General features: G+C 47.8%; 1 long non-coding RNA gene across 3 annotated transcripts in view; it reads left to right on the top strand.

Moving 5' to 3' along the window:
• LOC104698258 overlaps positions 1 to 16,569 on the top strand; it is a 225,759-nt gene that overhangs the window by 10,404 nt on the left and 198,786 nt on the right. For all 3 annotated transcript variants that reach the window (XR_002043234.2, XR_005601736.1, XR_005601735.1), the window contains exon 2: positions 1,580 to 1,694. This is a non-coding gene — a long non-coding RNA (uncharacterized LOC104698258). The remainder of the gene's footprint in view (positions 1 to 1,579; positions 1,695 to 16,569) is intronic.

Genomic DNA, 16,569 nt, shown 5'->3' with positions numbered 1-16,569 from the left:
GAAATTCTGCACAAAGTCATTCTTTTAATAGTTTACAATTAGTTTCAAGCTGTAGAAGGTGACAGCAGGCTTTCTGTCATGCTCCTGTTGGACAGGAATAGAAGCACAAACATGGCTTGAAAAATCTGACAAGAACTGATACAAGGGTGGTGTTAATCCTTTGCAGCCTGCACGGTTCCATCCCGCACTGGTGCTGCCAGCTCTCTGGTGAGCTGATAGAGCTGTAGTGAACAGTCCAATGGCTCAGCTGTGTCCTGTCAGGTTTTTTTCTTCTGGTGTCACTAAAAGGTACTCACATTTCTAGCAATGCAGGAAGGAACTTTTCATGGCTGCTCACGTGGTGATTTGTTTTACCAGCAAATAGGGATTCCGTATCATTAGACTTTTCAGATTTGGTATGTCTCTGGTTTTGGCAGTTGAACCAGAAGACCCTTGAAGAGAAGTTAGAAAATTGTTTGTGCAGTTTCACATCTTTTTTGCACTTAGATAGATGGTGGCCTTCCTTTCACAGAGGAATGACTTGCTCTTACTCCGCAGTTTTGGCATTATCTATTGGTGATGGCCAGGGAGAAGAGAACCCAGAGGTCCTGGGTGCTGGCTGCTGTAAGGGTAAATGACACCAAGCAGCCTCTGTCCCACTGGGCTTTTCAGTCCAGAAGATCCATCACAACAAAGGAATTAAAATACCGCAGACAAAGTCACTGTACCAGGTTCCCACTCAGGAGACTGTTGGGTTCACCTGGAGGTCTTGTGGTGCTCCTAGCAAAGGAGTGAAAATAACTTCGCCTGATGCTGTGGTATAGGGTAGGGCTTTGGAAAGGCACGTCCAGATGTGCCTTTTGGTGTCCATTTCTGTTTCAGGTAATTCCTGTTTCTCATACTTCGGAGCAAGTGACAGGACATCCCCAGCTCTGAAGTTCCTGTGGTGCCTAAAACTCTCCCAGGGATTTGTGCAGCCTTATCACCTGCACTCCTGAGCAAGCTTAGGGATCTGCAGGATGGGGTTTGGTATTGAGCAGGATAAAGCCTTCCTGCAGGTTATCTCTTGTGATGGGATCTTGTTTCCTGACACTAGCCAAGTGTCACTCACTCTGATACCACTCCTCTCCCTGTTCCTCCTGTGATGTCTGTAAGGAGCAGTTAGTTAAATGGCAAATAAATCTGATTCCTCTTAGATGAAAAATCAAGTCAGGTAAGTTGCTGCTTGTTTTGCTTTGACTGCCGTGTCTATTAGGCAGTGATTTCTGGCACCTTCTCCTTGCTGCTGTCACCCCTCATAAACTCCATTCCCAGGGGCCTGACAAACTTGTGTGGCACTGGAGAGCAGTGTGGCTTACCTGCCATGGGAGGGTATTCCTGCCCCAGCTGCCCGGCCTTCCCCCTGGAGCTTGGGGCTGGGGGAGAGCCGCAGAGCTGGATGCTCTGCTCTGGCATTGCAGGGAGGGCCACAGCAGGTGGTGGGGAGCAGGGGCCTGTGGTGGGGAGGAGAGGCTCTGCCCTGTTAGTGCCCAGCCCAGGGTGGAGGTGGAGCAGGAAGAGGCAGCACAGTGATCTCATTCCATGTTTCTCTATGTGCCAGGTGTTCCTGCGGGCTGAGAAGAGCCCTTTGGTCATGAGGATGGGGCAGAGGGACCCCGTGTGCATGGTGTCATCAGCAAGGATCTCCTCCTCCCCAGCACGCTGAGAAGGGACAGGTAATTTGCTTCCTCCTGGGGGGAAGAGGAGCTGTGGCAGGCCCTCCGTTCCAGGCCGTGTGACGGCATGTGGACCCCCAATCTCCAGGTGCCCCCGGAAGCGCCGCTGCGATAGCGGGAGGGCAGCGCCGCACGTGCGGCACAGTGCTGGCACGGCCTGCGCGGGGCTCTGGTTAAGTCTTGAAAGACTTTGTGGGTTATGACATTCCCCTAAATGTGCTGAGCTTTCTTTAACCTTTCATAAAACATTGTGATCTTTATGGACTGTATCATATTGTGCAGTAATGTGCTTTATTGTCCACAGAATAAGCTTTTCTTAAAGATAATTGGAAAGCTGGAAATGGCTGCTATCGGCTGATTTTTTTTTTTAATACATTATTTCTGAAATGGGCCTGGTGTAATAATGACCCTATCTGTTCAAGATTTAAGATTTGTCTTGGCAGAGAAAATTGATCCATTTCACCTTTGTCTAATGGAAATTTTTATCTGGGATTATCTGTTTATGTAAATGAATGTTCCTCTGAAAAGAGAACTTGAGGGGGCTGTAAATCTCAGTGACACTTTAGTTTCATGGGGGGAAAATTGGAAAGGATTCTAGTATTTATCTGACTGAAATTGGTTATAAAAACAAAATTATCTTCATGTACCTGCTGCATCTGATGTTTCCTGGAATTTCATTACCTTTTTGAATAATGCAGCATCACACTATATACAGGATTCACTGTGATTAGCCCCGAAATTGTTGGGGGGGGGGGGGGGGGGGGGGGGGGGATGTGTTTGCCAGCACTGTAATTATCAGGAAAAGGCAGCGTGTTTGGGGCAGTGGGATTCTGATTCCTGCCCTAATGGGTACCAATTAGCACAGTCACATTACTCAGAGGCTCTGAGGAGAGCAGGGGATATATACCACATGACTGTTTTTCCTTACAAGCTATGTGGGGCTTTTTTAAACTGAGGAGTGAACCTAATTACAGAGGAAAATGTCGTCGGGTAATCAGCTTTTGTTTACAGTTTGCAGAACAGGACTGTGAATGTAGCATTTAAACTAGTATTTTAAACATCATCTTTAAAAGCAGTTTTGCCATTAAAGAGACAGCCTAGGTTTTTTTTGCCAAGTTTCCTCTTGAGCTCTAGATGACACATCCTGGCCGGGCTAGATCGTGGCTGGCATTGCCATGCCAAACACAACGTTTGGCTTGTGCCTGCTAACTGCACAAATGTTTGTCTAAGATTGCTGCTGAAAATACTGCTGGCACTCCGTGGGCGCTGACCAGGAATGGAGAGCTGGGGTGATGGATCTATTGCTGTATTTAAAGAGCTGCTATGCAAGAAGATGCAACTTTTGGGATTACTTTAGAATTAACCAAGATGAAAACGCCATGTGTTTTCACATGAGGCAAGGCTACTTTGTACACGTCTGATCCTTGCCATCTGTGGCAAACCAAAAAGGATTTTGTAGGTATAACAACATGATAGTGTCCTTTGTCCATGCCCAGAGGGAGCATACACACCCAGAAGAATACACACTGGACGTGAACATGCATTTAACAGGTGAAACTTCTGGTTGCTATTGCTTAGCATGAAATACCTGCTCATCTGGAGCAGAGGAAAAGTGGTTTGCATCTGGGAGCCATCAAAGAATGCACTTCAAGGTACAAAACAACGCCCCGTATTTGTACATCTAACTAAGCAGCCTAATTTTCAAGCATCTTTCAAAGCTTCTGGTTGCTCAGAGCTTTTTGAAATCACCCCCCTGGCCTAGCTGCCCAAGTGGAGGATAGGAGACTGATTTGGGAGGTGGATCATCCGAGTGTTCCTGGGCTGACTGCAATGGGAATTAGGCCTAAAGCTCTAATGAGGAGGGGATTTCCCTTCTGCAGTTAAAAATCACGGCTCTAACTGATGCTCTGCAGAGGTGCACCAAGACTTCTTCAGCCTAACCCAACAGTTAGCACTAAAAATATTTTTTAAAAACTACTGAAAACAGAAAATCAGCACTTAACCATGGCTTTCCCTCTGTTATATCTTCCATGTCTTAATGTTGCTCAATTCATTTCCATAAAACTTCAGGCAGCAACATTCCCTGCCCAAGTTCTTTACTTTTGTGACTTTCTGCTCCACATTTCAGGCAGTCATTTCAGTTGGAAAGATACATTATTACCAGCTCATTAAATCCAAAATAAATGAAGTGGAAAATTACAGAACTCCATGGATTACAGTGCACCCAACTCAAAATAGAAGTGTGTGATTAAAAACAAAATGGTCTGCATTTAAAAAATGGATTAATAGTTTTGGGCCCAGCTGGCAAAATATCACATGAAATGTGTTTTCAGACTAGGAGTAATGTAAAATAAATGTCACTAATGATGCTCAAGGTGGGCCTCTAAAAGCTCAGGACTTTGCAATACACAGGCTCAAGGGAAAAAAAAAGGAAAAAAAAAAGAAATAGATATGTTTGTAGTGTAATGCACTGAAATACAGGAGAGGCACTTGAACAATGTAGGGGGGAGGAGGACAAGGCTTTGCTCTGCCTCAGCTGAAGTGTAAAAGCACTTGTAATTCTTGCAGAACTGGAGCATGGTTATGCTCTGCGGCCTTGCTTGTTTGCTTTGAAGGTAACAGTGATGATAACCATGAAAAATAACCACAATTACACTCCTAAGCAAAAGAATAGCAACAAATACATTCCTAGACAAAAGCCCCGAGGCTTGAGAACGGTTTGGTTGGCAGCACCAACAGCCCAGCATTAGATAGCATTGTACAGGTAAATTACCTCGCAGCACAGGCAGCTTGAAAGAGGCAGATTGAAAGAGGTGAGTGTATATATGAACATTTGTGTCTTTAGTCTCTGCTGTTTAGCTCATTTCCTGTGGTCTGGGTGCAGTTTCACTAGAGGTTAAGAGAAATGAGACTGAAAGATGGTGAAACAGGTGTTTTTTGTCTCATGCCGCTATTTAGTAGTGAAGTAGAAAATGAAGAGTTAGGAATGAGGCAACGTGAGAAAAGACACACTTGCAACACAAGTAAAAGTGGATTTCCTCGTGGCATTTTACCAGATCTTCCAGGCTTTGGAACTATTCCCAGGTTGGGGGGTAAGTCTTCTTGTTCCTCATGAGGTGCAGAAGAAGAGAATATTTTCCAAAGTCTGGCATAAAATATATTAAACACTAAAGGAAGAATCAAGCTTGCATAGTCAAAAAACTCCACAGGATTTTTTCCTGGTTCATCGTACAACAGTGTTTAACTGCTGCTCTTGGGCTGTGCTTTGTGTGTGAGCCAGACCTGGAGAAAGGGACTTTTGGCTCCACAGTGGACAGTTTGCAGGTTCAGAATTGGGGTTTCCTTACTTGAGTTGAATTTAATGTCTGTCTGGCTTGCGTGGGAGAGCACAGCAACCCTGCATCCCTGCCTCTGTTCTGCAGCCTCCAAGAGCTGTTCCACACAATAGAGAAGGGAGGAAGGGAAAAAAAAAGGGCCATCTGTAGCTGCAGATGGGGATTTGTGGACGGGGTACAAGTTGCAGTCACTGAATAAGCAGAGATGCCCAAAATATGTCACCCAAATTGACCAATCAGGCTGGGAAGAGGAGCATTAGCCCGTTTGGATGCCTGGTCAGACCGACCCACCCCAGCAACTGTGCAGCACACGCAGGCAGCCAGGCACTCCATCAGCTTCCCGCTGCGCTCCGCAGCCACAGAGACGAGCTGCTTTTACCTGGCAGCTTGGCTCAGACCTCCTCCCACTAGCAGGTGTCGCTGGGCTTGTTCAGAACGTGTTGCAAGAAATCTTTTCCTTTTAACATGCAGGGTTTTTTAAGGGATGATGTGAGATCTGTTATACTATTTCTGAGCTCTGAGATGCAGCTTGGTGACCAAGTGTTGTGATGCTGCAGTTGGTGAATGGATTGTGGGTTTTTTGGCCAGCTGACAGCTAGCCTTGCTCCAATTACCTAGATTTCTTTTCTGTTCTAGGAGATGACAAATTCCCCACAATGCTGCATTTACTGGGGAGATTAATTCTAAGGAGAAAAGCTCCTCTGTCCTGTTCTTGGAGAAAGATTTTCTTGGGGTGGAAGCCGTATGCATTCCTGTACACCACATCAGCTCAATATTAGGACCTTATTTCAAGCTGGTGAACCTTTTCTTTGCATTCCCTTCCAAAAGAGCTCATCAAACCCAGTCTGCTGCCCATAGAAATTTTTTTTTATTGAGTGTTCCAGGTTGCTGTTGTCCTGCTTCAGGAGAGGGAAGTGCTGCAGAGCTGGGAGGTGGTGGTTTGGCAGAGCTTTCTCTCAAAGCAGGCTGGCCACTGCTGAAGGGACGGGTGGGTTCCATGCACACTGATGGACTGGTGTGGATAGCAGATGGAAAGTAGGTAAGAGGAAGACTTAACTGTGGCAGTGTGAGTTCTCTGTATGAGGAAAACCTCAGTGATGAGATCACGGAGTGGTCTCTGAGGTGGAAATTTTACAACTAGGATCTTTTAAAGCCAGGGAAGTTCCCATGAGGATCAGACATTCATCCGTTAGCACATCTTCCATGCTGATACGCTTGCCATAGCTCATGTCAAAAAAGCCAAGCTGCATTCCCTCAGAGGATGTTCTGAGGAGGCCATTGTGTCCTGCCCAGACTTGCAGGACAGGAGGAAGGACAAGGCTTGTAGCTGTGAAAAGCACCGTGTAGGGTTGTTGTTGGTCGCTGCATCAAAGTATGTGTCAGCTGGTCATCTCCAGCCAAGCCTGATGGCAGCCCCGTCAGTTCTGCAGCGAGAGATCTGCATCTACTGCAGAGGAGTAGCTCCAGACCTCCAGGAGCACAGTTGAGGTCACAGGTGCTCTGGGGGCAGGCCATAAAACACAGTGACTTGTACGCCTGGCCCAATGCACTGCTCATTGCTGAGTCCCCCGGAGTATTTTAGGGTGTCAGTGTATGCTACCGTTCCTAGTGAGCTCTTGAGATCACTGTAAGAATTGGTGTGGAGGGGAGAGGGGAGAGCAGTGCAACTGCTTTGGCTGCCTTTCCTTGGAAGCAGTGGCAGACAGGTGCTGGATACAGCTGTAAAGCAGGAGCAAGGGGAGGTTTGGCCACAGGCTTGGGGTCCCTCGGAGCAGCTTTCCTTCAGCTGGGGGCTGAGATTCAAACTGCCGTGACCGCTGCTGAAGGTGTGTTTGGGGTTTCATACCTCAGCTGACGGGCTGCACTTAGGCATACTGCATTTGTTTGCCAAGTACCCAGAGCCAGGTTTTATTTCAGAGTGGGCAGTTGTGACTGCAGCAGTTCAGCCTCGCAAGCATTTTCTTTGTCTGTATTTCATGACACTTGTTCTTTGAAATGGGCCTGGTGTTTTGTGAGCTGTAAAGTGTGGCGAGCCTGCTTATGCCGGACTGCAGAGCAACAAGCCTCCTTGTAATGCCTTTCAGGATGGCTCCATTATTAACGGTGTCACTGAAAATATTCCCTTTTACTCAGGGGCGAGTGTAGTCTGCTTCACAAATCATCCAGATAAAAGCTGTATGCACCGGGGTAGCATTTTCTTTAAGGTATGGCATCTTTCTCTGTTAGCTTTAAAATAACACCCACCCATTCTTGCCTCTTTGGGGAGCTGGCACAGGAGGCTGGTGTGGGTTCCTGGCTGCTCCCATGTTTGACAGCAAAAGTGTCTGTGTTTCTGTGATTAGAACCAAAATTGTAGGTGTGACCTGGAGTCATTAAAACTTTATCCCTCAGCAGTGTAAGAGCAGTGAAAAGAGAATCTCAGGTACCAGTGTGCTTGGCAAAACAGGTCACGGTGACAGTGCATTTGGTCCTGTTGGTGTTGCTGTCTGAACACTGAGGGCCTTAATTGAAATGCATGTCAGGGTGTCAGGCAGCTCTCGCCCTTCCTTTCCTGGAGGCTTTTCTGTTTTCATGGGACCTGTGATTCCTGAGAGCTGGCACACAGCTGCCCCCAAGCTGTCTGCCTGCCCCAGCTGTGTTTGGCCCTGCTGTCCATTCTTCACATGCTGACTGGAAGTGGAGGTTCTTCCTCCCAGCCCTGCTCTGACTCCAGCTCCCTGCAGTCACTACATGTCTTTGCCTCTCTGCAACCTTTGGCTGTGGGCCCTGTTCTACATCCAGCCAAAGGCTGCATCAGCTTCTGGGTGTTGCTGTCCCCTCCCACTCTTTCATTTTCCTTTGCTCCTCGCTCCAAGTTCCCTGACTCTGTGCTTTCTCCACACCTCCTCCAAATCCCTCCTCCACTTTCTCCCCCCGCCCCTTCCTCACCCAACAAAGTCTTAGGTTCTTCCCGCTTGTAATTTGTCGCTAATCAGCTGTCAGTGTCGGAGCAATGATGAGAGGTTCATCTCTTGCTGAGGGTAATGGCCTTAAAAGTCACCGAGTCAATGTCAATGGGATCGCTCCAATTCAATCAGAGCCCTGGATGAGGAATGGCCCCCGCTGACATTAGCACTCATTTTGAGCCCAAGCATCTGGGCCCTAGTAAATAACCATCAGTGGGTGGGTCTGGGGGACAGGTCATTAGCCCCACGAAAAATAAATATCGTTTCCCTTGATGGCTGCGAGTAATTTAGCTCAGACGAGGAAATTTCACCCTAGATTAAGTATGATGAGCCAATATCAGTCAGAGGAGGCCAAACAGTGAGAGCTTGATGAGATAGAGGGAAATTTATATGCAGCTGGCTGAATGCAAGATGAGTTTAAAGAAATTATGTTCTCTTCCACTCCTTGTCCATGTGCAATGCCGGGCACTGTGTTGCCGTGGCTGACACCCCCTCCCTACCCCCTTGGGGCTCCCCCAGCCCACAGGCACACGTTTGTGGGCTGCAAGGCCCACCCAATGCCATCCCTGCCCTCTCCACCAGCAGCAGCCCCTGCTCTCAAGGCTCTGGTGCTGACGGCTTCCGCAAGCGCTGCCTCGGAGCCGGAGTGGCAGTGGCTCCTGGGGAGGCCGTGCTATGGCTGTGGGCTGCCCTGCCCGTTCCAAGACACTGAGGGGCTCCATGGCTCTGGAAGCCCTCTGGGCCAGTGCCTGATCCTTCCCTCCTGCCTCCCTCTGCTTGTTTGCTCTGTGTGCTTTTTGTGTTTGTTACTTATTTAACCCATCAATCCTGCACACGATATGCTCGGCAGCTATTAGTTCCACCCCTCCAGCCCCTCTTTATTGGGAGCACACATTGGGAGTTGTGTTTTATGTCTGCTGGAAACAGTAAGCAGACAGCTTCTCTCCCTCATTGGCCCAGCTCTGTATCCTGGAGCTGTGGCTGGAGGCTGGCTGGGGTCTGTCCCCCAGCTGTGGCTCAGAATACAGATCAGGCACGCTGCAGTAACCCGTGCAGCTCTCCCTCTTTGCCAGGCCTTTCAGACAGACCCCAGCACGACTGGGACAGGAGTACAGGATGACCCCCATGGGCTGGAATGCCAGAGGAAAACCGAAGCAGGACAAGAGCAGACAGAAACCAACAGAAGCCACGTGGAGAAGCAGGTTATTGTGTAGAGGCGTGAGGGAGGGAATTAGGAGTGGAAGGAAGCAAGAGGCCTTCTACAGCTAGTGCAGGATTTGGCTGTCTCTTGGAGGCCAGTTTCTTTGTGTTAGAGCTCATTAACTGTACTAAGAACAGAACTCTGACTAATTATGTGATATAGTTTTGTGTCTTTTTCCTTGATTTTCACCTGCCTCCTGCATTTCCTTGTGCCTGAATAGTCATCTGACTTCACTTGCATTTTCTGTCGCCCCAGGAAAATATGCTAGCCGGGAAAGGCCAAGTATTTAGCTTGTCTGACAGAGAAAAAAGGTGGAAATCTGCTGGTCCTTTTTGATATAGATTGGTAGTAAGTATTTAATTCTGGAAAGTGTTCTGAGATCTGAGCTTTTTATGCCAAACCAATGTAAAATCCTGTCCATCTCTCTGTCTGTCTATTTTTCTTTCTATCTGACTGTTAATATATTTATTTTTAAATACTAGAAATTCCTGAGGCATAAAAGAATTTTTTCCTGGTGATATGATACTGTTAGCTGAAGAGCGAGGCTGCTCATCGTGGAGGGAATGGAGATTATTTTTTTCATGGAGATGAAGCAGTAAAGCCAACAAAAGTAACTGCAGTGGCTGACCTGGGATCTGGTTTCAATGGTGGGGAAATCTTTGTGTCCTTCTACCACAGAGACACAGAGGACATAGTTTTGACATACAGACGTCCTTGGTGATGGAGTGAAGGTGAGCCTCTCTCCTCTCTAATGCTTATTTTGCCCCATGTCTTGAACTTGTCCAGTTCTTGGTGTAGCAGAGCTGCAGGTTCTGTTCCTATCACAGTAAAAAATACTACTAATAAAAAAAAATACCTGTAGTTTATATACAGTAGGTTCTTCCCACCCTTGTCCCTGTTTTGAAAAAAAATGGTTGACAGGGTGTCATGGGCCTGAGCACAGATCCCTCTGGACGGCGAGAGTCGGTGTTTGGAATGACTGACACCACCTCTGTCTGTCCCTGGGGTGGGTCTGGCTGTGCCTGGGATGGGTGCTGGCTCTGTCCCGCAGGCAGAAGCGGTGCACTGCAGGTAGAGACGTGGCTGTCAGCTCTCAAATGGGCCAGAATTGTACATTCTCTGTAGCAGGATACGTGTAGCAGAATTCGGAGTTCTTTGCTGCGTTTTCCTACAACCAATGGACTTTTCCTTACTATTGGCTCTTGCTGGGGTGTTTCAATCTTAAATATTTTCTTTGTCTTGTGCCTTAAGTTCCAGCAGACCCTGGTGGGCTAAATTCTGACCTGCATAAGCAGGTGTAAAGTTAGCAGAGTTACCTTGGCCCGGGGCCTGCCCTGCAGTCTTGCCAAAGCAGAAATTGCTATTCCTGGGTTTTTTCCGTTTTTTTTTCTCCTTTTTTTCCTGCTGTGTGATCATTCTCTCTGACACAGTATCTGTCTCCTGATCTCATGTGTTGATGCATGAGCAAACCATTGACAAAGTCCTGATGGTGGAGGGGCTGATGATGAATTGGGGGCCATTACAGCAGGTATTGTGCACGTTCTACCAGCTGACACCGAACTTCCCTCCTAATGCCAGTTTCCTTCTATTTGGGAAATGGATTGGATGCCGGCTTCTCCCAATTAAAGCCAGTGAGGTCATATACGTCCTAATTACAGGCTAGCCTTTTGTGTCTAAATGTGACAGACATGTGCTTGGGAAATTGCTTTTAATGCCTAAATAAACATGATGAACTCCATGGTAGATTTGAATCGCAATTGGAAGTGCTCAGCCTCTGGACTGCCGGGCTGACATGGTGACAGCCACTTGTGCTGCTGATCCTCGTTTGGGACCTTTGTTCCTGGCACAGCACTGCCGGTGCATGTCAGGGCCCTCACTCACCCTTCCTCTCACTCTGGACATGACAGTTTCACAAACAAATGCAGCAGGATCACTCAGGAGAGCAGTACACCTCTCCTGGAAGAGAAGGAGAGGACTGGGACAGAGACAAATTGAGTTTACACCAACAGCAGATGAACAAGCAGGTCTAAGACAATTCCACAGTACAACGCAGGATGGTTAAACAGAGACTCGGAGTATTCCTGAGAAATCACAAGTGACTGCTGTCACCACCCAGGCTGGGGGATGTCTCCACATGGGCAAATTCTGCTCCCAGGTTAAGTGGGGAGAAATCTGGACTGTTTCCAGACAAGCAAAACTAGTCACTCCTCATTCAGACCACAGTCCTAATGTTGCCCTCCTGCGTTAAAACTTTGAACACAAGGGGATAAGATCTATGTAGACATTCAGGAAGAATCTTTTGGGGATATATGCATGTTAAATAATACACTTAATGCTGGACCAAAGGCAACAAAAGTGTTGTGCTTTATTTGACACCAGAGGCAAAGTGCTCCTGCTCCGTTTCCCAGGCAGCTTGCTCTTGCTTGCATATGTATTAGTTTCTGTTGGTAGTATTCCCTGCAGGATTGTTTAAGCTGGCTAAAGCCTCGCTTGCTATTTTCCTGTGTTTTATAATGGTTGGCAATAGTCAGTGCTCACCAGCAGTCACACATGCCTGCTGTGCTTGGCTCTGCTCGTTTGTTCCCTAGGGCAAAGCCTGTGGCTGAAGGTTGGAGCCTGAATAAGGAAGTTCAGATTTTCTGTGAAAATCAGTAACCGTGTTCATGGCGTCCATTGCAGAGCAAGTGCGGACAAGTGGTGCCCATAGGCACACCTTGTCCCTGAGCTCCCATGATCTCTGGTCGTGATTCAGCCAGGCACTTAGGTGTGTTCCAGGCTGTAGTGTGATAGGAAGCGTGCTTGGGGCTGGGCCTGTGAGGATGTGCTTTGCTGTTGTACCACCTGAACGCTCTGAACCAGGGTAGACTGACACCCTGCAAAGCCCTGAAGCTTTGCCTTGAAGAAGCTGTGCAGTCTCATTGGATCCCTTCAAACCCAGTGATCCTAAAGTCCTTCCCAGGTCCCAGGCACAGGCAAGTGCTCTGCCCATGTGTGTGTTGGAAGGGGACCTAAGCATACACCTGTCTGCCAGCCTGATTTTCCAGCAACATCTCTTGCTCAGTGTGCAGATGCCATCAGTGAGATCACCAGAATCACACAGGTACCTTGAGTTAAACCTCAGCTAAAGGATTTTTGTCACGGAAGGATGGGGGAAAGGTTTTGGGGTTTTAAAGTGTGAGGAACATCCAAAAGCCAAAGATTTCTGTCAGGTCAGAGCCCATTAAAAAATCTTTAAGGATGAAGCACTTTATTTAGGGAGTGACTTATGTTTATCTTGCCTTCTAAGCCATGCTTAGATCAGGAAAGGCTTGGGTCAGGAAGGTAGATATTGATGATGTCTTGTATCCATAATTTTTAGTGTCCAGTTGCCATGTGAGCCTTCAGGACTGTACCCTGTTTGATGGGTGCCATATATTTGCTGGCTTTAAATAACAATCTAACCTAGTCTTCTGTTGTTCAGAAGTAAGCAGCTTTCCCTCGGGAGGGGTGTTATGATCTAGTTTTAACGTTCTTAGAAATGCCTCTGCCCAAATTAAGGTGCAAACAAGACCATATGCCAGTGACAATAGTAAGGGTTTTATTTGATGGTAAATATGAGAGAGAGAAAGAGAGAGAGGAAGGAAGAAAGAAAGAAGTAGAAAATAGGTGGGGGGGACAGAAAGGGTGACAGGGACAGAATAAGGAAAATATCACCGCTCCGTGGATCCCAACGATGTCCCGTTGTCTTGGGGTGACTTTATGATGTGTATCCCATATCGCTGCCCTATGCCCAGAAATTAATTTTTGTGCCTTTTTATGCCTTTAAACTGAGCCTGAGAGGGGGAAGGAAAAACTGAGCAAAACTTTTTCAAAGCAGTTTGCAGCTTGTTCAAGGTCACACAGAGATAGAGACTTTTTTCCCAGCTGCGGCAGGGGAGGGAGGAGGCACCCGGCTTGCTGCTGCCCGGTCAGCTTTTGGCCAGTTTTTCAATTTCCTTTTCTCCGAAGAGAGACTGAGAGTTGAACTTTTTTTTCCTTCCCTGGAATTTCAGATTTTCTCTCTTGTCTGCTTGACTGCTTCAATACCAGAGCACATCGGGAGGACTTTCCACCGAGCACAGAGGGCCTGGCCCTGGGCCAAGCCTCAGCTCCAAGGAGACCAAAGGGAGGACTCTTAACACTTTCCCAGGTTTTTTCTCCACAGCGAGAGATTTTTATTATTTAGCATTATTATCCTTTTCCTGTGTGTTTGTTAAATAAATAGTTTTATCTCCTTCACTTTCCTTTGAGGAAAATTTATTTTTCCTGAACCTGCTGGGGGAGGGATGGTTGTGACCTGCCTTCTCTCAGAGGGTATATTTCTAAATTTGGCCAAACCGGCACACCCATTGATCCTCTCCAGCTGGTCTTCTTGGTGGTGAAGGTCCCCCCGGAAAGCATAGAATCCCATGGGTATATATGCTCAGGCTAGGTAGGCATGTCCGGGCATGTCCCCCTGGAGATGGAGGAGGCAGACTCTGGGTCTGTTGCACCACATGCAGTCCTGTGGGGCCAAGCCTCTCACGTGAAAGTCCCGTGGATGTGTCCTGTGGGGTTGGGGGTTCCACAGCTGGGCCGGTTTGTGTAATCGGAGGATGGGTGTTTATTGCCTCTCGCCAGAGGTTACACCATGCATCCAAAACCTCCTCCTCCCCCCTCGGTTGGGGGGAGTCTGTGTAAACCTGGCTTCTGTGAGTTGTGCTCTCCCCCCCACCCCAAACTCAACGGGGGATAGTTGCAGCTGGTGGCTTTGGTCTTTTGTGGATGCATACCTTTCCCTCAGCCTGAGGTGATTGAACAATGCGTTTCCCTTTATCTAACCAACAGTTTGACTCTCAGTTCAAAGTCCCACTCTTCAGGGAAGCTTCTTCGGTTGTAGCTTCTTCATAATATCAGTGTTTCAGGCATGAACTATTTTCAGTCTCTGACAAGCGGGGAGAGAGGTTTTGAAATCAGCGCACTTGGTAGCGGGTAATGGGCATGGTGGGATTTGTGGTGCAGGGCAGACTGGGTCCCAGGCTGGCTCAGGCCAGGAATGCCATTCGGGCTGCTTGAAGCACTGTGGCGAGGCAGGGGCTGGCAGAGCCTGGTTTAACCTGCCCTCGTGGATGAACACAGCATAAGTATGTGCATAAATTGAAGTTGCAAGCAGCTCTGTCCAAATGGGTGCTTGAGGTTATGTGCTGGCATAGGCACCCAGCTGGACTGAGACTCATCCTGACAGGTACTTTCCCATGGAACAGATCAGCATATTTGCCTGTGTGTCATGGCCCAAATCCTTTAATGCTGCCTGAGCAGAGAGTGCTGTCTGCCTTCCCTGTAGTGGGGCAAGCACCCTGATGCAGGGCTGGAAGGATTCCCTTGGCAAGCTGTATTTTCTCCTTTGAACTGACGGGTGTCAAACCCACGGTGGTGTCAAGACAGATGTGAAGTGCTCAGGGCTCATGGTAATGTATCATGCCCTGTTGTTTTATGGTGATAGCACACTGGCACAATTTACGTCAGCTATTCTGCCTTACCTTGAACTGTAAGGCACAGCAGCTGTTGAGTTTATATTTACAGCACTGTAAGTGTTTAGGCCATGCTTCTGACAAAGCACACACATATTTCATGATGCTCTGCAGCCTCGTGGGCTCCGACAGACCCTTTGCATGGATAGGTGGTGAGACACTGAGTGAGAGTCAGAGAGGGGTTTGCTCTGAAGATAGACTGTAAATTACTGCTGAAGTAAAATGTTTGTTCTCTCCAACAAGCAACCTATTTTCATGACCCTTGCAGGAGCTAACTGTCTTAAAATGTGTCAGTGCTCTCTCAGATTTGGTTACAGCAGACTGGTCTGCACAAAAGTTCCCAGAGAGGTAGAAAGTACAGAGTTTGAAAGGGTTTTATCTTCCTTTTCCCTTTAAGCCTTCCTTTCCTTTTCCCTTCCTTTTTAACCCTGCTTTTAAACAGTATTAAGAGTTTAAAATGTGAACAAAATCTGGGAGCATTCATAGCAAGACTAGGTGGGAGCTGTTGTGGAGTCAGAGCTGTGCCTGGATATGTTGCTGAATCCCAGCCTCAGCCCAGGTGTGCTGAAGCATGAAATGAAGGCTTTATTACCCTGGGATGTGTGCTGTGTCCTGGCACAGGAGAGGGCTGTTGGTTGCAGCTCTGCAGAGGTTTTCTGTCCTCTGCAAATGGTGTGACATCAAGGCTGTTTATTTGGCACAAGGTGGGGATATTAGAGGAATAAACAGCTCTTGCCAGTAAGAGCTTCATTCCTAGGGTGAGCTGTAATAGCATTAGCCAATCCATTTTAAATGACCTGGTTGCCGCAGGCATGGGGCTTTCTGGGAGACAAGGAGTGCCCGGGCAGCCAGAATAAGAGCTCTGAACTCTCTTTAACTTCTTGCGCCCTGCGGGTACAGGATGCTCTTGTCTGTGGTGGGTGCATTCGTCTTAGCAGGAATGAGAGTAACATTTCCCAGAGAACGCAGGAGGTCAGTCTGCCCTGCTGCAGGCTCCTGGTGTGATCTTGAGGTAGGTCAAAACCCTCTGGTGTATTTGCACATTGACTCCCAAGTGATATCCTGAGGCTGAAGTGTCTCGGACAGTCTGGGTCCTGCTCTCTTTGGCTTCACGGATGCTTTGCCCTGTCACATTCAAGATCTATCCAGGAAAACCTGCTCCATCTGCAAAGACTGTTTTTCCCTCCCTCATCAGGGTATAGTGAGGATAAACACAGCAGAGATTTCCAAGTGCTTATTGATAATGGGAGCCATATAACTGCCTGACATGGACATGCTGCTCTTTTGTTCATATGCCTGGTAAGAAAAGTATTGTTTATCCCTGCAGCATCCTCTGAGAATGGAGAGCTCCCTCTGGCCTCCACTTGATGCCTTCAGGCTGATCACTGCTCTCTCTACCATCATCCTCTACCTTATTCCTACGCCCTGTAACCCACCCATTAGCTCTTTTCTTCACTAGAATTCAGTTACAGTGGGCACCACCTCTGCCTCGTGCATAGGACCCTCCCCTGTCCCTCTGCAGAGCCCTATTGCACAAAAGCAAGTTCCTGGTAGGAATTTGCTGTTCCTTTTCTGTCCAGATGGCCCTTCTGAGCCCCACTTGACCTCTCACAAACAGACTCTGGACTCAGAAGCAGGAATTAGCAGGCTTCATCCTCTACTTCACTGCAAACTGTGCAGAGCTTGGGCAGGAGGCTGGCTTCAGGGGGAGGCAGCGTATTAGAACACATTGGAAAAGCCACTTCATGCGAGAAAATGTGGGGAAGCAAATGAGTGATTGCTGTTGTGCCTGGAGCTGGGACTCGCTTTCCAGCAGGGCTGGGGGGGCCCAGAGACCCCCACTGAAACAGAGAACTCCCTCAGGTG

The sequence above is a fragment of the Corvus cornix genome, chromosome 4 (genome assembly GCF_000738735.6).
Source record: "Corvus cornix cornix isolate S_Up_H32 chromosome 4, ASM73873v5, whole genome shotgun sequence".
Classification (NCBI taxonomy): Eukaryota; Metazoa; Chordata; class Aves; order Passeriformes; family Corvidae; genus Corvus; species Corvus cornix.
The sequence above is the reverse complement of the archived record's forward strand: the minus strand, read 5'-3'. Positions and strand labels throughout refer to the sequence as shown.